Here is a 20364-nt window from a genome sequence, read left to right as displayed (position 1 = left end):
CATCCATTCGGGTTTCACTACAGCTTCTGCATGTTGGCTTGTTTAGTAGTGCAGCCTGTGGTGCAATTGCAGATTTGTGGGAGTTTGAAAGGACAGTTGGAGTTGACTCCTTTCCTGTGCTGAAATTGTATTAAGGTGCAAGTATAGGTCCCACCTGCGCGACCGTAGCAGATTTTTCCGCCGTAAATGGGAAGGAAAATGAAGTGAGTTGGCTTTACAACTTTATTAATACTTACAACGAAGGGAGAGGTATCTGAAGATAGCTAGGTCTGTCACTGTGCTGTTGCTTATAACACCATAGAGATAGGTATACATCTAGCTCAGCAAGCACTTATTATTCAAAGCAGTGATGGGGGGAGAAATAATGCAGACATCCTCTGTGACTATACTTTATAACCATTGGGAAGTAGCGTACATCTCTGTGATTGTACCACTGATGGAGTACATTTGTCCTCTTTTGTTACACTCCTAATGCATACAGCATTAGGTGATGTCATGCGGACTTTATGGTCCGCTTGTCTCCTCGCTCTTCACCCGCTACCAGTCAAGGGAGGAAAATACCAGATACAAACTGAAATACTTGTTAAACATATGACTCAATTTTATCAGTATTGGTTTTTAACTACAAAAGGGTGCCTCCATACATTAGGTCCGTACTAAGACAAGATATATATAACGAAAAAAAACATTACTGTAAATGGCAATGCTAATCATTTTTAGTAGAGAAGTGAAATAGACAGCTTTATTAGGGGGTGAGTACTACACTATCACATTTCTCGAATACACTGAACAAACTATGGCACACCTTTTCACAAGAGATGCAGCTAAACAACTCAAAAGCACAACTGTAAGATGTTAGTTTTCCTTAAAACTCTATAGTGTTCCCACAAAGTCTCTAGGCAAAAGTAGGTAGAAATTCTGCCATGCAATTGACTAGTAGAAAAGAGCGACTTTGGTATGATGGATATTGGATAGTTGGTAAATCAGTTCACAGGGGCCTGCACCTTTTTTGCTTTGCCAAACATCACACTTCATGGACACGTTTTTTTTATTGAATTTTTTTAAACCAATTTTATTTGTCTAGTTTTACAGATATTAGCGAACCACATTATAACAAATCCCCCCAACTCCCCTCACCCCCCCCCCCCCCCCCGATTGCGCCCATGCCACATAAACCTGTACATCACGTATATTCACACCCTAGGATCCTGATCCCTTTGAGCCGTCGCACCCCAGCCACCACCACCCAAGAAAGTGCATGTGAATTAGTCCGGCAAGCGTGCCTCTGTCATGTTTCGGGTCCAATTCTAGACCCCGGTAGTCTGCTCACCGCTTCCATATCTTGAAGTGTTTGCACGGGGCAACCCCTGGCAAGGAAAACGGGCTTTTCTAGCCCCATACAAAAATCTAGCCCATTTTTCCATGCAGCCACCGATGGGCCTACCAGGCCCTGGCGATATATCTTTTCGCTAATGTGAGGCCCAGTAGTAAGAGGTGGCGTTTGTAAATATTACTCCCCACTCCCTCCATGAAGAGGGCCAATTGCGGCGTGCAGGGGAGCTCCCACCCCAATACCTTAGAGGCAGGAGTATATCCCTTTCTAAAAGCCATTTAGTGAGCGGCAGCTCCAGACCGTGTGTATAACGAAGGCACTCGGGAGAGGCGGTCATTCTCGCCTTCCACAGGCGCTCCCTGGTGAAATGCACCCTGTGGAAGTACTTAAATTGCACTAGCTGTAGACTCTTGCTATCGCCGCCCCCGCGGGGCCGCTAGGACTCTCAGCCCAGTCCTCTAACAGTGCACCCAAGTCTGCCTCCCAAGCATTCCTAAGCCTCTGTAGGTTGGGGGAGCAGTGAATGACTAACGACTGATATATTCGGGAGATCTTGCGATCCGGGAGGTCCCCCATGAAGACCTTCGCTTCTATGGGGCTAAAGTCAGGTAGGGACTCCAAGCCCTCCAAGCTAGGGGTGAGGGCGTGCCTAAATTGTAGTTAGCGGTAAAACTGGGAGCGCGGCATTGCATACTCTTCCTGTAGGTCCTGGAATGATTTAAGTGTCGGGTCCCTCATAACATCCTCCAGAACCGAGATACCTATTGCGTCCCATCCACGGAAGCCCAGCAGTGCTACCAGTTGAGGTAAACGCCCGTTGTCCCAAAGTGGGGGTCTCACGGGTCAAAGTATTCCACCACCCCATCCGGCGCAAAGCCTGTCTATAGATCAAAAATACCACCCGCGTGACCGATGGCAACGACCTCTGGAGCGGACTATAGTATCGTGTGTAGGGAGTGGCGTCCCATAAGCTGCCCTCAACTGCATATGCCGGGTCTCCCCTGCCACCATACCACCACTCGTTGAGTACTAGTAAGTGTGAAGCTTGATAATATGAGAGGACGTCTGATGACGCAAGACCCCACAGTAGGTAGACAGGAAGCATGTGCGCAAGGCCACCCCACCTTTCCCCCCTCACACAGAAATTGACCCAGCGCTGCATTCACTTAGTTAAACCATCGGGGTGGGCTTTGGTATGGATAGTTCTGCAACTGGTAGAGGAGCCGGAGAAGCGCCACCATCTTAAAAATCGCCGACCTGCCATTTAGGGATAGGGGCATGCGAGTCCATACCTTAAGATCTTCCCGGGTACGTTCCCACACCGGGGCCAGGTTGCGTTCCCAAGACACTTCCAGCACACCGGACAGGAAGGCACCCAAATATTTCAGCCCCCCCACCGCCAGTTGAACCGATGTTCCCCATGCTCCCACGCTCATTCGACCCCCCTGGGGCCATAGCGTAGATTTACGCGGGTTCATATACAGTCCTGAGGTTTCCCCAACGATCTGTAGTATACACACCAGCCGCGGCCCTGTCTTATCTACAGCCGTGAGAAAGAAAAGAGCGTTGTCCGCGTACAGTGCTATTCTATCTGAGAGGCCCGGCGCCCACTCAAATCCCCGAATCTGGTTATCGATGCGCACCCATGCCGCCAGCGGCTCCATGGCGAGCGCAAATAGATATACGGGTAAAGGGGGCAGCCCTGCCGCATTTCCCTCTAAATAGAAATGGGCCTGGAGAGTGCTCCCGCCACCCGCACCGATGCCGTCAGGTCAGTGTATAGTAGCATCAGATAAGCGAGAAATCTCGGGCCGAAGTTGAGTCTCTGCAATAAGGCGAAGAGATACACCCAACTCAGGGAATCGAATGCCCTATCCATGTCGGCCAACAAGAGCGCCGCCGCTTCCCCCAGCTGTCCGCTAACCGCCACCTCCACATGTGCGTGCCTGATATTATGACGGGTCGCCCTCTGGGGTATGAACCCAGCCTGGTCGGGGTGCACCAGAGTGGAGATATGTGGTTAGAAGCTGGTTGGCCAATGCCTTGGCCAAGACCTTCGGCTTCACATCCAGTGTGGGGTCAGCTGAATAAAATATATATTTTAAAACTGGCTGGGGAATCCGTTCGGTCCTGGAGCCTTCCCTGGATTCAGTTCCCCCAGAGCAGTGCCCAGCTCCTCATCCGTCAGTGGCCGATCTAGTTGGTCCCGCACCTCATCTGAAACGGCCTTAGGTGGTAAGTCATCTATGAATTTAGCTATGACGGCGGCTGTAAGGCATTCTTTCGGTGTGTAGAGGTCCTCATAGTATGTGGCAAAGCTTTCTGCGATAGCCGGGGGCTCGGTAAGCAGTACCTTGGCCGGGCCCATGATTCTCTGCAGGGCCTGGGAATGAAAGGCACCCTGGCATAGTCAGTGCAGCATCTTGCTGGATTAGTCCCCCCCCATTGATACACCCTGCTACGCGTCGCCAGCCAAGCCTGGCGGGCATCGTCCATTAGCAGGGCTGCATAGTTTTGCTGAGTCAATTTTAGTTGCTGTTGGACTGGGCCGCCCTCTGCTTCCCGGCTCCTGCATTCCAGTGCCTCCACTTCAGCCTCTAAATGCAACAGTTCCCTCCTGCGCTACCTACGCGCTGCCACACACCAGGAAATATCTACCCCTCTCAACGTGGGTGTTAGTGCCTAACACAGTACCGCAGCAGATGATACAGACCCTACATTAATTGTCAGGTTGTGATCTATAGCGTCGGTCAGATGCTCCCTGTAGTCTTCTTTCTGCAGATGCCACACCGACATGCACCATCTAAGAGGCTGCTACCCTAGACCTATCTGAAGTGTAAGGGTCACCGGTGAATGATCTGACAAGCCTCTGGGCAGAATATCAGCAGGCGCCACCCTGTACACTATCACCCTAGGGACGAAAAGGTAGTCTGGTCTCGATAATGAATCATGGATTGTGGAGAGAGATGTGTATTCTCGACGAGGTCCATGTATGTACCTCCAGATGTCTACCCAGTCAAGTCCCGTCACTAGGGAGTGTCATTTCGTGGGAGGACCATTCTCTACCACCCCCTACTCCTCCATCTATCCCAACCCCGTTCCATGATGTCATTCCAGCCCCAGCCCAAAACTGAGAGCATTTTTGGCATATCCTCCCAGATGTTCATAAGCCGCTCCACTAAGTTCCATTGCAATGGCGGGGAGCATAGACGCTGCCCAGTGTCAGTGTCCTCCCTAACTTTGCCCCGAATAAAAATGTACCTCCCCTGTGTGTCTGACCAGTGTTTCTCATGAGTATATAGGACCCTGCGGTGAATCAATATCGCCAGAGTTGAAGATGTGTTGGAACCCGTTTCTCTGCAGACACAGGGCCTTAGTGCCCATTAAGTGTGTTTCCTGTAGCAGGAGCACATCGGCCCCCGCTCGCTTAGCCTGTTGAGGTATGGCCCCACGTTTAATCCTCTCTTAGAGCCCCGCGGACGTTCCAGCTATTAATGCGCAGGGCACCAGGGGTCACCCGCATCCTGCCTGATGTATCGGACATCCCAATAAGCATTTATGACCTTGACGGGTATGGACGCTTCTCGGTGTTTGTGTGCTAATCTGGGAGAACCCTTTGTAGACGTGCAATCTAGTAACAATAACAACCCCCCTCCCCATGACAGCCCCCCCACCCCATACCTCACGAACGCTGAAGTATCTGTCGCGGTCGGATAGGAACCGAATCCCCAACCGGGGGACAGGAACCGTACCACCCAATGGATCCCCAACTGACAACGCATGCCTCGCGGGCAAATCCCCCACCAACAGCTGTGTGGGAGAGATACCAGCCCAGATCCAAGCCTATCTGGCAAATAGTTCACAGTCCGAGGTCCCACAGCCCCAAACGGACCCAGGGATCAGTCCACCGAGGCCTGTCTTTCAGAGGCGGAGCCCCCCCCCCCCCCCCCCCCCCCCCCCGAGAGGTGATACTGGATTGAGAACAACGCCTTGACCTCGACCTCCTGCCTCCCCTCAGCTAGCCCCAGGGACCCCTCCTATTCCCTAACAGGTGGTGTATGGACTCGCACCCCCACTGTCTCATCTGTCCATTTAAAAACCTCCTCCGGGGTATCAAAGAAGTGCGTACGAGAGCGCCACACCACTCTCAGGCGGGCAGGAAATAACAGGGCATATGGGAGCTTGAGGTCTCGGAGGCGGGCCTTCGCCGCAAGAAATGACTGCCGCTGCTGCTGCACCAGTCGTGTGTAATCTGGGAATATAAGGATGCGTGCATTGTTATAGGTAAGGGGTTCCTTGGCTCGAGCCTGCTTCAAGATAGTGTCACGGTCCAAGTAGTTCAGGAGTTTTGCTATGATTGGTCGCGGGCCAGCCCCTTGCCGGGGCTTCTGCATAAGCGCCCTGTGTGCCCGTTCCACCACAAAGCAGCTGGAGAGTACATCGGGGGGGGGGGGGGTAGCCAGCCCTCCAGCCATTGTTTCAGGAAACGCTCCACATTGTCCCCCTCGCAGCCCACCGGAAATCCTACAAAGCGGAGGTTGTTGCGCTGAGCACGCCCCTCTGCATCCTCCACCCGCATCGCCAGACTATTTTAGATTGTTTCCATGGCCGCAACCTTCTTCAGGTTAGAGACATCAACGACCCCCGATATGCGGGTTTCAGCATCCGTAATGTGCGCCACTGCGTTGTGCTGATCATTTCGCAGCAGCATGACATTGGAGCTGACTGCCCCAATTTTTGTGTCAAGCATATTTCCTGGATTGGGTAATAGCTGCCAGTAGTGTTGCATTATCAGGCACCTGCACAGTCCCGCTGTCACAGCCGCCGCTCCCTCGTCTGTGAATTTATCGATTGGGCCCTGTTTGGTCTGGCCCCCACTGCCCTTATCTCGTGTCATGACTATCAACAGGGCGTTCCACACAGGCACCCAAGGGCGTCCGATGTGATTCACTCCAGCGGGCAAGCGCGGTCCGAGTTTGCCGCCATGCGGTTCACCTCCAGGGAGGTCTCCCGCCCTCCTGCTGCTGCTGCCCGACACGACCGCCGAACCCCCAACCTGCACCAGCCCTATCGTGTGGAGAGGCAGGGGGAGAGCGAGGGAGCTACACGTATTTAGTCGTCACCCTCCTGGGTGCGATCCCTGGCCCCACGTCCACTCCAGTGACCTACAACTTCCCTGGTAGCACTGGGAATCTCTCACGTCTGGGACCAGCAGGCTCACCTTCAACGCTGCAGCAGCGACCCAAAATGGCGGTCTGCACCTCTAGCTGTGATGAAATCCAGCAGCCGCGCCGGCCAAAGCCTCACCAGGGGGACAGCGGCAGAACCAAGCTCAGCCCCTGGACCGGCCCCAGACACTGCTCTGTCCTGTTCAATAAGCTCCAGGGGCCTGGTTCTTATCCAGGCGGGCCCTCCGATGTTCCTCTACTTCGGGGGACGGCCCCTCCCCCCCCCCCCCTCCTTAGCGGCCCGACACAGCCGCCGAGTATCACCACCGGTATACGGATGAAGATAGTTTGTTATGATATAGGGGAGCATCAGTTACAGCAGACCCCGCAGTCACCGGCGTGTGGGCCCCAGGTGGCACAACTGCCCTCTCTCCGCTTCAGAGGTCCGCGCGGCCACCCCGGGACTGCACAATATGGCCGCTGGCTCACCACCACACCGATACTACTGCCGAAAGCTCCTACCTCCGTGGCCCAATCCGGCCACCGATGCTTGCCGCAGTCCTCCTCAGCGGGCGGAACTCTCGGCTGTCCCAGTTGGGCTCCCCTCCACCAGACAGTCGCTGGGGTCGCCGATGGTCTCGCGGCCCGCTCGACAGCCACTCCATCACCCGAGCCCCGCCTCTGCCCGGTCAGGTCAGGAGATTCCCCGTCTTCATGCTGAGCTCCTCCCTCACAAACCGCGGCCGCCCTCGGCGTTAAGTTCGCCGCTGCACCTGCCACCCCGTCGGAACTCGCCAGGGAGGAAGACCCAACTTTCCGGTGGCGCTCGGTCTTTGTTGATATCGACCCTAGGTCGGATAGGCAGGATCAATGAATAGGATAATGCGGGGCTGGTCGGAGCGCGATAAGACACGACCGCCATCTTCGCTGGCCAAGCCACGCCCCCTTGGACACGTTTTAACAGGGAAAGCATGAACCTCAGGACATCTGTATGAATCTGAAGCAGACATCCTGATTGTAATCCAATTGATTCATGGTTTATTCCTTAACTAAGCCACCAACGGTCATGGACATTTACTCTTTTTGTTCTGCAGGATAAAACTACTAGGAAAAAGTGTTTATATATCAGTTTTTTCTTTACGCCAACTGTGGAAGTGTTTGAAAGACTGCTGCATCAACTTGGAAAGCAATAAATAAGTGATTGTAGGCATTAGTTCACTCGGTATTCAAAAAATGAAAGCACAGCCCTCTAAAGCTCTGTGCCCCATAAGAACACCACCAACATTTAGAGAAACATCCACACAGAAAACAAAAGCACTGGTAAAGTAAATTGGTCTGGCCTTGGCTACCAACCTTTTGGCTTTGTCAATGCATGTTTTCGTTTGGTAACACTGTATTGTTGGGGGAACTACTGGCCCTCACCAATATAATAACGAATATCTTAAAGCAAAAAAAAATTTTGTATCAAAAAGCGCATATCGCCATAGTAGTCGTCCTTGGCAACTTAAGGGAGTAACTTTGTATGAGCCTTAGTGACTAGTGAAAGCATAGTGGCTTAAGTGGGCTGGATCATTGCCCCATGCTGCATGCTGATCAGAAGAAAAGTGGCACACAAAAACAAAAAAATAGGGGTTGCAAAACATTTATAAGTATATTATATACATAATTGCAGTAAAATCAAAAAATCGTGGCTAACCCCAGACCTATAATTTTAAAAAAAGTTGCTAATGAGAAAAATGTTTTTTTTAATCACAAAAAAGCACACATTGACATAGTAGCCCCTGGCACCGAAGGGAACTACTTTCTGTGCGTATGTACTTTTTGTGGAAGAGCAGTATGCAGTCACTCACAGTGAAGTTAGCCAATAAGGTAGTGTGATAAGTACCAGCACGCCTCCAAAATGGCGCTCCGTATTCACATTTGGAGATATGGGGTGCTGTGGAAGAGTGCAGGAGCTGAATGCACACCCCTGGGTTCTAAAGCTAGGTACAAGTTACATTTGTGTTCTGTTAGATGCCGCTCATATTCCTCCTTGGCTGTTTCAAATGCAAAAATACTAACCTCTCTTTGGTGATATGCATGGAGGAAGAGGGGATCACATTGCATGTTACGAGGCAGCTCTGCTAAAGGAAGCTGTTTATTGCATGGCAATTGAAAGTGGAATAATGCTAGTCCCTTATGGATAATATGCAGATTCAAGAGAATGCAGTGCCTATTAAATAGACGTCCTGTTAGAGGTAGCTCAGATAGCTCTAACTGCTTGAAATGAAATACCAGCCTTTCTTGGATGATATCTAAAGAGGTGGTCACATTTCATGGTATAAGGCTTCACCTTTAGCATGAGGCCAGTTTCCTTCATGACTATTATGCCATGCTAACCACTTTCGGGTAGTGAGAGGAGAGAATGCAGTGCATGTTTAATAGCTGCTATTGACCAGGTGATACAGTGGTAGTAGAAATCGCAGGTCATAGTAAGGAGTAGTTCTGTTACAGTAAACGTGGTAATCACCATGACTTGTGTCAGATGAAGAAATGCCAATTCTTCTCGCATTACCAGCTGACGGGAGAGGTGGTAGGCCGTTTTAGAGGAAGTGCAGACCCCCCTGGGTTTTGTTGGAAATTTTGAATTGCTAGCTTGCCTCGGGTGGTACGTGGGTAGGAGTGGCTACAATGCATGTTAAACACTGCTCTGATGGATGAATGTAAGATACCCAGTGCATTCGAAATGATTAAATGCTTTGGGTGGTTGTATTGCACTGTAACATGCTAAAGCTGCTCTGATATGAGGTCTTGCTTAAGATGAAGAAATAGCAGATGTTCTCGGTGCCTTGGGAATAATCCACCATGTTATGAGTAGAAAGCCCATCTCTTCAGCACCTTATGCTGCTCCTCTAATGCTGTAAACTCGAAAAATGACTTCCCTACCCTACGGAGGATCTGTTGGTAATGGGACCGCTGTTGCTTGTGTGACCAAAACTGCAGCTGCCTCCCAGTCCACTTCTAACAAATTAACATTGAATTTTAAAAACAAATCCTTGGCACTGAAGGGAACTACTTTGTGTGTGCCTTCCCGCTTTATGAAAGGGCAGAATACTGTCACTCACAGTGAAGTTAGCCAATTGCTAAAGTAGGTTGTCCCATTGCCCCGTGCTCCAGTGGGCAGAAGAAAATGTTAATGATGCATAGGGCCGTCATGATGCATATATGTATGAAAACCAGAAGCTCTAAAAAATCTTCCTTAATATGGTGATTATGTCGATGTTTATAGGCTTTTGATTGCTGATAATCCCATCTGCTGGAGATGTAACCATTCCAAAGTGGTGATTTTTTTTAAACATTACGGAAAAATACAAAATAAATATCAAATTATATCTAGCAGGCTTATAAAATATTTTTTCCACTGATCGTCCTTGCAGTCAACTCAATCTATATAAATGAATGATGCACAGAGGCAGGTACAACAAACGTTCAAATTATTGCTAAATGTGTAATCTTACGTAATTGTAAGTGCTGGTACAGCTTATAATAGAGGGCTGATAAAGTATTTCTTTAGGCAAGGGCCACCTCTTTATTTGCGCACCCCTGATATGGATTCTGAGCTCCGCTGTCAGCTTCGTCAGCTGCCCAACAACTCAACACTTTGACTCAAAGAAAGTGTGCCAGGGAAGATGTTCTTGGGCATTTCACAATCTCGATCATGTAGTCTGTTCTTCTCAAAACCTTTTTTCAACTCTTAAGTGAGCCAAGACGGACTGGTCCCTATTCCACCACTCATTTTGATGAGAAGTTACAAGGTTGTCATTTGGAGGATCTGGTGTCTTCTCTGAGACAGTCTCGCATTTGGTTCTGACTCATCCTAAATTGCAGAGGCCATCATCTACCCAGCAGCAGAAAGCAGCCTTACAAGAGGCCAGATGCGTATAGCTCCCTCTGGCATGACTTCGGCCTGCACGGAGATGCAGCATCTCCTAGTTTGTCTCTGCTAACTGGCTCTCTGCTGACAGACTGCCAACTCATGGCTCATTCCTAGCCATGCACCGAAGATGAGCTATGAAACGTTCAGCCTCGGCCTTTCCCTTGATGGCAAGTACTATTAGACGGCAGAAATTGTGTTTCTCTTCCAGGGCATACTCATCAATAGTCATAAGCACTGAATAGTCCCGCCCACGTGCGGGGCCCCGGAGCAATAGCCAATAATATGCATATATCTACATATATATATATATCTATATCTATATCTATATCTATATCTATATCTATATCTATATCTATATCTATATCTATATCTATATCTATATCTATATCTATATCTATATCTATATCTATATCTATATCTATATCTATATATATATATATATCCTACTGGCGGTCGCCAGTAGGTATATATAGTTAGGATTTTTTCTCTATGGGTTTTTTGAAAATTCTATGTCTAATAACTTTGGCGTTTGTGGACGGAATTGGCTGAAATTTTCAGGAAAATGGCACATTTTGTTTCTGAGCAGCCCCTGAAAATTTTGGGGGGGTTCGTCAAGGGGGGGCCGAGAAAAAAGGGGGGTCCCAAAACGCGTTTTTCCCATGTTAATTTCCATAGGGCGGTTGGCCTCACTTTTAGCCCGAACGGCTGAATGGATTTGCACGAAACTTGGCAAAATTGTAGGGACTGGTAGCCCGATGTGCCTTTTGTAGGTCTCAATATATGTGCTCCAGTGGATTTTGAGAAATTAACGTTTAAAAAAAGATATATATCTGTAACAGCGGACTGGGCAGCGGCCCAGGACGCGTACTTTTCGCGCAACGGAGCTTTGTGAAGCGAAGCTGATTGGTTCTCCGGCGTCTGTCAACATTCCAAACAGTCTGTAGCGGCCGCCATCTTGTCTCTCGGTAGGATCGAGAGACAAGAGGAGGCCAAAGCGAAGGGGCAAATGACCATAAGGGGGTATAGTACATTGTCGCTGACCCCCTAGGTTTGATGTGGAGGTTTTAAAAGGGCCCCGCGGGGCAAAAAAAATAAAAATAATAATAATCGAACAGCTGAATGGATTTGCACGAAACTTGGCAAAATTGTAGGGACTGGTAGCCCGATGTGCCTTTGCTAGATCTCAATATATGTGCTCCAGTGGATTTTGAGAAATTAACGTTCAAAAAAAGATATATATCTGTAACACCGCACCGCTTCGCGTACTTTTCGCGTTACGGAGCTTTGCGAAGCGAAGCTGATTGGCTCTCCGGTGTCTGTAAACATTCCAAACAGTCCGTAGCGGCCGCCATCTTGTCTCTCGGTAGGATCGAACAGCTGAATGGATTTGCACGAAACTTGGCAAAATTGTAGGGACTGGTAGCCCGATGTGCCTTTGCTAGGTCTCAATATATGTGCTTCAGTGCATTTTGAGAAATTAACGTTCAAAAACAAGATATATATCTGTAACAGCGCTTCGCGGAGATAAAATTATGTGTATTACCTAGCTGTTGCTAACACTAGTTAGCGACGGCTAGTAGAAGATAACGACCATCTTGGGCCCCACTTTGCATGTGAGTGATATTTATCACTAATGACATGCAAAGTGGGCATGCCAAGATGTTAGCGACTGGAAACAGTCGCTAACATCGCTATCTCCTATTATCAACTTTTGGAAATATTTGAGATAAGCGCGAATATCTCCAAAAGCTACCACCTGCCCTGAGCAGTTCTTAGCCATGTTATCCAATGGGAGGTGGATAACATGGCTAAGAGCATTAGCTCGGTAATGCATGAATATCGCTGAGTTTTCAGCGATATTAATGCATTGCGGTCGTTTTTTATCGTATTTCCGATAAACCTTGATAATAGCAAGGTTTATCTGCGATAATTTCTGACGGTAAAAAAATCGTTGCTAAGCATCGTTAGGGATAAATATCGCTTAACTTTGGTAATATGCCCCAACGTCTGTTAACGTTCGATTCGAAGGAAATCAGGAAGTGTTGAAAAACATTGTCTGCGCCTTCTTGTCTTTTTTCAAATGCCACACTTTTGTCGTGCACGGCAGCCATTTTAGATGCCTTGACCAGACCCACTCTGTGCACGCTGTCGATCCTTAGCATGGCTCCCCACCCTCGCAAGCATCTCCCCCAGGCAGTGGTCACCCCCGCTCTCTGTCTTATGCATGGGTAATAAACCTCCCCCCATCTGCGCTGCTCTTCCCTGAGAATCACACCCTGTGCCCGCCCGACACCTCCCTTTCGCCCTATTCACTACTGCACCCTCTGACACTCCTTTTCCTCTGTGTCCGATTGTCCAGGCTGGTCCTAGGGTATCAGCTAGCCCTGCAGATGTAGTTTATGGCCACAGCTGTAAAGAATCACCCCTCTTCAAAGGAGTTATAGTAGATCAAGGCCCACACTGGATGAGATCCGTCACAGCAGAAGCGTTGCTATTATCTGAAAACCATCCTGTATTGTGATTGGGGAGGGGACCGAGCCTGAAGCGGAAGATTCCAGGGATGACTCTTTGTACATCAAAGTTTTTACAATTATGTGTCACATTAAATATATATAGCACTCCGACAAAGTAGTAAGATTATAAAACTTTAATAATTTATAAATATATACAAGAAAACAAAAATAGTAATAACATATAAACATTTTTAGGGAAAAACAACGAAGTAGCGGTCGGCTGTGCGAATAGTCCCAACGCAGCACAACGTCCAGATTTCCGGCGTGGGGCGTCGCGGGGGGTGGGTCATCAGTTGCAAACTGTTGTGCGAATAGTTCCAAGGCAGCAGAACGCGCCGAAATCTAGATGACACGAAAGTGATGTCTAGTAAGTTGCCACCCAGCAAATAACGGCATGGGGCGTCGCGGGGGGTGGGTCATCAGTAGCAAACTGTTGCGCGAATAGTTCCAAGGCAGCAGAACGATGGCACCAAGGTGATGTCCAGTAAGTTGCCGCACTGGTTTTGGTATCCTACAATGCTGCTCCGAATAACGGCGTGGGGCGCCCCGGGGGAGGCGGCGTGAACGGGCCTCTCCAGGTGGAGTCTCGTCTGCTGTAGTGGGGCGCCCCTTTACCGTTTCAGTTGCCATTCCGTCCGTTTTTGGTCCACTGTGTCAAAAGCCGCAATTCAGCTGAGTTGCGCCCACTCTTGCGGTGCAGCGATAGGCGGCTGTCACAGGACTCTCAAAATGGCGGCAGGCTGTTTCCTTTTTGGGCCTGGTCCACTGAAATGGCCCTGGGACACCTTGGAAATCGGACGCTTGTCTGCTAGGTCTTGGACCCCATTCTCGAAAGCGTCCCCTTCGCCTTGAGAATTAATCAAAAGTTTTGGGGGCTCCGACTCCTGCAGACTTCTGGTGGGGAGCGGCTGCCATGATTGCTCGCGGAATGACCACGACTGAGCTACGAGATGGTGGTGCTCTCATGCTGACGCCAGCTTCAGTCTGAAACATCCAGAAACAAGGTGCGGCTTTCATCGTTTGGGGAAAAAAAAAAGTTTTCATCCAATGAAAAGTGTTGTTTTTAGGTCACATGATCAAGCCTTCCATCATTAGGAAACCAAAAGTAAAATGAACCAATGAAAAGTTTTATAAACAAGTCACATGACCTGTTATGCGGCATAGGGTGTAAAATGCGGAGAAAATACGTTGGCACGTGAGGCGGCGTCAGTAGCGGACCGATGTGCGAATAGGCCGAAGGCAATACAACGCGCCAAGATCCGGATGGCACCGAGGTGGTGTCCAACAAGTTGCAGCACTGGTGTGGCCATCCTACAATGCTGAAAGTCGGCGTGGGGCGCCCCGTTGGCCTGTGAGTTTGCGTCAGTAGCGGACCGATGTGCGAATAGGCCGAAGGCAGCACAACGCGCCAAGATCCGGATGGCACCGAGGTGGTGTCTAGTAAGTTGCCGCACTGGTGTGGCCATCCAACAATGCTGAAAGTCGGCGTGGGGCGCCCCGTTGGCCTGTGAGTTTGCGTCAGTAGCGGACCGATGTGCGAATAGGCCGAAGGCAGCACAACGTGCCAAGATCCGGATGGCACCGAGGTGGTGTCTAGTAAGTTGCCGCACTGGTGTGGCCATCCTACAATGCTGAAAGTCGGCGTGGGGCGCCCCGTTGGCCTGTGAGTTTGCGTCAGTAGCGGACCGATGTGCGAATAGGCCGAAGGCAGCACAACGCGCCAAGATCCGGATGGCACCGAGGTGGTGTCTAGTAAGTTGCCGCACTGGTGTGGCCATCCTACAATGCTGAAAGTCGGCGTGGGGCGCCCCGTTGGCCTGTGAGATGGCGTCAGTAGCGGACCGATGTGTGAATGGGGCCGAAGGCAGCGCAACAATATTTTCGGAATAGAAGACACCACTAGGCGCTGAGATGCCAAGATCCGGATGGCACCGAGGTGGTGTCTAGCAAGTTGTGGCACTGGTGTGGCCATCGTACAATGGTAAAAGTCGGCGTGGGGCGCCCTGTTGGCCTGTGAGATGGTGTCAGTAGCGGACTGATGTGTGAATGGGGCCAAAGGCAGCGCAACAATATTTTCTACTATATTTTCGGAGTAGAAGACACCACAAGGCGCTGAGATGCCAAGATCCGGATGGCACCGAGGTGATGTCTAAGTTGCGGACCGATGTGCGAATGGGGCCAAAGGTAGCGTAACAAGATTTTCTGTATGGAAGATACCACTAGGCGTTGAGATGCCAAGATTCGGATGGCACAGAGGTGATGTCTAGCAAGTTGTGCCACTGGTGTGGCCATCGTACAATGGTAAAAGTCGGCGTGGGGCGCCCTATTGGCCTGTGAGATGGTGTCAGTAGCGGACTGATGTGCGAATGGGGCCAAAGGCAGCGCAACAATATTTTCTGACTGACACCACAAGGCGCTGAGATGCCAAGATCCGGATGGCACCGAGGTGATGTCTAAGTTGCGGACTGATGTGCGAATGGGGCCAAAGGCAGCGTAACAATATTTTCTGTATGGAAGATACCACTAGGCGTTGAGATGCCAAGATTCGGATGGCACCGAGGTGATGTCTAGCAAGTTGGTGTGGTCATCCTACAATGCTGAAACTCGGCGTGGTCACCCCATTAGCCTGTGAGATGGCGTCAGTAGCGGACCGATGTGCGAATAGGCCGAAGGCAGCACAACGCGCCAAGATCCGGATGTCACCGTGGTGGTTTCATAGTTGAGAGGCACTTCATCTGCAGTGGGGCGCCGAGATCCGGATGGCACCGAGGTGATGTCTAGCAAGTTGCTGTACTGGTGTGGTCATCCTACAATGCTGAAATGTAGTGGGGCGCCCATTTACCGTTTCAGTTGCCATTCAGCTGAGTTTCGGCTGCTCTTGATGTTATAGCGACAGGCGGCTGCAAGAGGACTCTCAAAATGGCGGCCTGTTCTTTGGATTTGGGCCTGGTCCACTAAAATGGCCCTGGGACACCTTAGAACTCGGACGCTCGATTTTTTTTTTCCTTTCCTGTACATGCAAAAAAAGGTAAATGCCCGGTACGTTACACGCTTCATCTGCCACGATGAACTCTCCAGAGGAACCGGAAAAAAATATAGTTGTGGTAACTATACCATGCATCGTCATATGGAGAGGTGGCACCAATTAATTATAGTGCTGCATAAAAGAGAGATTTGGAGGAGAACCCCTGACCTGCTAGTACATTCATCAAAGAAGTGGCACTGAGAGCTTCAGAGGCAAGGGAAATGGTCCCAAATATTTAGAAGAACTTTGGAAAGATTAAAATGACATGTTTAGATTGTGGTAAATTAATTTCATGTGGACAGATGAGTGTTACTCTAATAAATACAGCATATGAACATCATCATAGTCGATGGTTGGTAGAGACATTTTGACTATATCCTGGACCTGCCCGTCCTCGCCCAAAATGGCGCCGGAATAAATGGGACTCGTAACTCCTTGTTGTGTACTGGTTGCAGAACCTTGAAATCACGAGATACGTATGCAGTTTTGAAGCACATGGCGGGCGGGGACGAGAATTGATTGAATATTTCGACATCCCTATTGATATTAAGTTCTGATGTGTTATTGATTACTGTACTGTTGAAAATTCGAATTAACGTCACCCATGGTACTTGCCCGCAAATGTATATCTAGATAATTTTATTGTAACTGGCCCTGTCGTATTTTAATTATAAAATGTACGTCCACCGATTCCGTAACTGTTAGACACCTTAGTTCTTGCAACCTAATGGCCCGCCCGTTACGTTCCTCTACAGTGTAAATGTCTATTCATCATATACGATTACAGTTTGCTCCGTGGCAGGCCCACGTGGTTATAGGCTCGTATTTGTATAATGAAATTTTCACAATAAAGGTTTTTAAAAGAAAACATGGTAGTAGTATATACATTGGTAAAGTTTTTAATAATAGTCACTGTTTTAGAATCATTAAAAGGCAAGTGAAATAAAGCAGACCAATTACATGAAGGGTAAAAGGTATAATACGAAGGAACGCAGTAAAGATAAATGGTCAAGGGCTGTTGTGTTTTCTATTCCTGCAACATAAAGTGATCGATAAGAATCTCATATTCAGGCGTATCGGCGACTAAGACAGCAGGTCGACCCTCTTTTGCTCAACGGCTCCGTCATGGGACGAAGAAACGCTCTTTTTCTCGAAAAAAGAATATATTTTACTTGCAGGACAGTTGTAAAATTTCCGGGAAAGTACATTAGCCTGGAACATTATAACATATATTTAAGAAAAAATAATGTTCGGAAGTAATTAAAAGCGTAATTTTTAGGTGATATGACCAAGGCTTTCATCATTAGAATAAGAAAAGTAAAATGAACCAATGAAAAGTTTTATTAACAAGTCACATGACTTGTTATGCTTACGTTACGCGCTGCGCGCCCCGGATGACTTCTGGATGCGCTAACGCGGCGCGTCATATGACGCATTACGCGACAACGCAGGTCCAGAATATAGTCAAAATGTCTCCACCAACCAGCGGTCGAAACACAACCCCTTTCAGCAGGCTAAATAGTTCTGTTAAATGACAACAGAAGGGACAGGGAACAAGAACCATCAGTCAAAGAGGGGAGGGCTAGTTCTTGTCTACCGGGTTACATTGGGGCGCTACCGGAACTGATCGAATTGGTAGTCTACAGTGTTTCTGGATGTTTCAGACTGAAGCTGGGGTTAGCATGAGAGCACCACCATTTCGTAGCTCCGTTGTGGCCATTCCGCAACCAATCATGGCAGCCGCTCTTTATTGTTATTTTGGGCGGGGTGGGTGGCGGAGCCGAGCTGTTTTGCAGCCATCATTGTGTGGAGTTCAGTTCATCTCACTAGTTTTGTATTTGTCATGAGGGGTTGTTCCTAATGTTTCTATTTTAGTGAGGTCAAAAAGAGATCCCATTAGTGGCCTACTGATTTTACTCGATTCCTTTTCTTTTTTTTACACGATTTTTCGTTATCTGCAAAGACTAAACAGAGTATTGCGACTCTGTGTTTGTTTGTAAATAGAGAATGAACCAAAGAGAACTAATTCTAAAACAGTAAATACTTGGATAACAATCAATCAAATGGAGAGAGAAGCAGGCACGACGGATTACAACGGGGGCAAAGGCCTGCGTTAACTACCTTTCACTATCTGCAAAGAGAGAGTACTCCTAATAGAAATGAGGGGGGGGGGGCACCATTCAAAGCAGATCAGTGTGCATAAACACGAAAAAAATTTCACTTACCACGTACTTGACATTCGACAGCTTATGATATTTGCTATTAAAAAACCATTGAAATTCACTGAAAAAACCATAGGTTATAGACCATATATAGTTAGGAATTAGCATTTACAAAACCTTGAAAATTCACTGAAAAAACCATAAGTTATAGACCATATATAGTTAGGAATTAGCATTTAAAAAACCTTATTTTACTCACACAAAACCATTGAAATTCCATATATAGTTAGTTGCACTAACTATATATCGCGCACCCGCAATCCACTGCTGATGATGTCACATATTACATCATTCATGACATGGTCAGTGACATCACTGATGACATCACTGACATCTCATTTGACATCAATGACCACATCACTGATGATATCATTCATGTGACAATACAATGCATCTCCTCACATTTTAATATAACCTCTGTTTCACCCAGTGTTAAATACAGAGTATAATTTTTGAAACCATTGACACACCAATACTAGTTACTACATACGCACTCACTGATTCCTACGTCTACACACACATTCACTCATTCACCCATACAATCATTCATACATACAATCACTCATCTTTACAACACTATCATATGCAGTCATACACCTATACAGACACTCACACTCTGCCACTCATCCATGGAGTTACTCACACACCTAGTCAGTCCTGTAAAGAATCAATCACACTTCCATTTTCTTGTCTATACAGTTAAACATAGAGCACCTTACATTTTCAAACATATACTAACACATACTTACTTTCTTATACAATCATTGATAAAAGTACACATTGATCTGCACAGTCACACACCTCCCAGCCAGCCACACACACACTCAGTCTCCCATACAAATACTTGGATAATCAATCAATAACCCATATAGTTAATCATATAGCTACTGATCAACACATGCAGCAGTTTACAGAACAGACATAATGATGCACAAATTAAGACAGTTTAGTCACTAACCCATGCACTCAGTGAGACACATTTAATCACTGACTCATACATTCAGTCTTGCACCTACTAAATCCTTCGTCCAGACACTTATACATCTACTCATTCTTCAATATGTAAAACATATTTAAACTTTACAGAAACACACAGTCACTGGATGTTATCAGTGATGTCATCAGTGATGTCATTTGAGATGTCATCAGTGATGTCATCAGTGATGTCACTGACCATGTCATGAATGATGTAATATGTGACATCATCAGCAGTGGATTGCGGGTGCGCGATATATAGTTAGTGCAACTAACTATATATGGAATTTCAATGGTTTTGCGTGAGTAAAATAAGGTTTTTTAAATGCTAATTCCTAACTATATATGGTCTATAACCTATGGTTTTTTCAGTGAATATATATATATATATACTCATACTCATAAATCTCCCTCCCGTCTTGGAAAGAGAACTGAAGCACTCCGGGTATGGCAGATTTTATTTTAGCACACGGCAAAAGTTGATGACCGACGCGTTTCGGACAATAGTCCTTCCTCAATGTCGCCGACACTCATTTCGCGGCGCTTTTTTGTATACGCCCCCATAGAAACTAAGGGCGGACATTTTAAGGAAGCATTTGGACGTGTTGTCAAAACATAGGTTAAGTGTGGCAGCCATATTGTACATATTTTACACGAACAGTAAATACATATAGTATATTCATGCAGGCTTTTTTTTTTAAAACATTAAAGTTGTCAAAATTACAAGAATGAGTAAATAAATCATGAATATTGTACAGACTTTTTACCACTGCCAGAAAACGAAGCTTTATCGCCGTGTATCGGCGTTGAACTGGCATGAGTAACCAGAGAAAATTTACTCTAACCAAGCTGCGATGAGCTGCATACTAAACATTAGAGACATTAAACAATCTAGCCGTGTATCGGCAAGGCTCCGGTAACATACAACTCATTGTAGTCCGGAGAATAACCTGTCAGAATAGCACATCAAATAATATTTACATGATATACTCTCTGAAGAAATTACTTCAAAGATTATGTAAATGTATATACACAATATCACATTTTGCATAATCAATTTGCCTTGGATCAAATATCAATACTCCATTTTCATTTTACTATTTGATCAACACTAAGGATAGTGCATGTGATTGATTTATGTGCTCTACGGCAGGTGAAAAAATCGAATCAAATAGAATTAATTGAAAAGGGATGAGGGGGGGGCTGGGCGGG

General features: G+C 47.5%; 1 protein-coding gene across 4 annotated transcripts in view; it reads left to right on the top strand.

The window, feature by feature from the left end:
* The window catches only part of CSNK1G1 (casein kinase 1 gamma 1), a 746303-nt gene that overhangs the window by 664745 nt on the left and 61194 nt on the right, over positions 1-20364 (top strand). The window lies entirely within an intron of this gene.

This window comes from Lissotriton helveticus, chromosome 3_2 (genome assembly GCF_964261635.1).
Source record: "Lissotriton helveticus chromosome 3_2, aLisHel1.1, whole genome shotgun sequence".
NCBI lineage: Eukaryota > Metazoa > Chordata > Amphibia > Caudata > Salamandridae > Lissotriton > Lissotriton helveticus.
The sequence above is the reverse complement of the archived record's forward strand: the minus strand, read 5'-3'. Positions and strand labels throughout refer to the sequence as shown.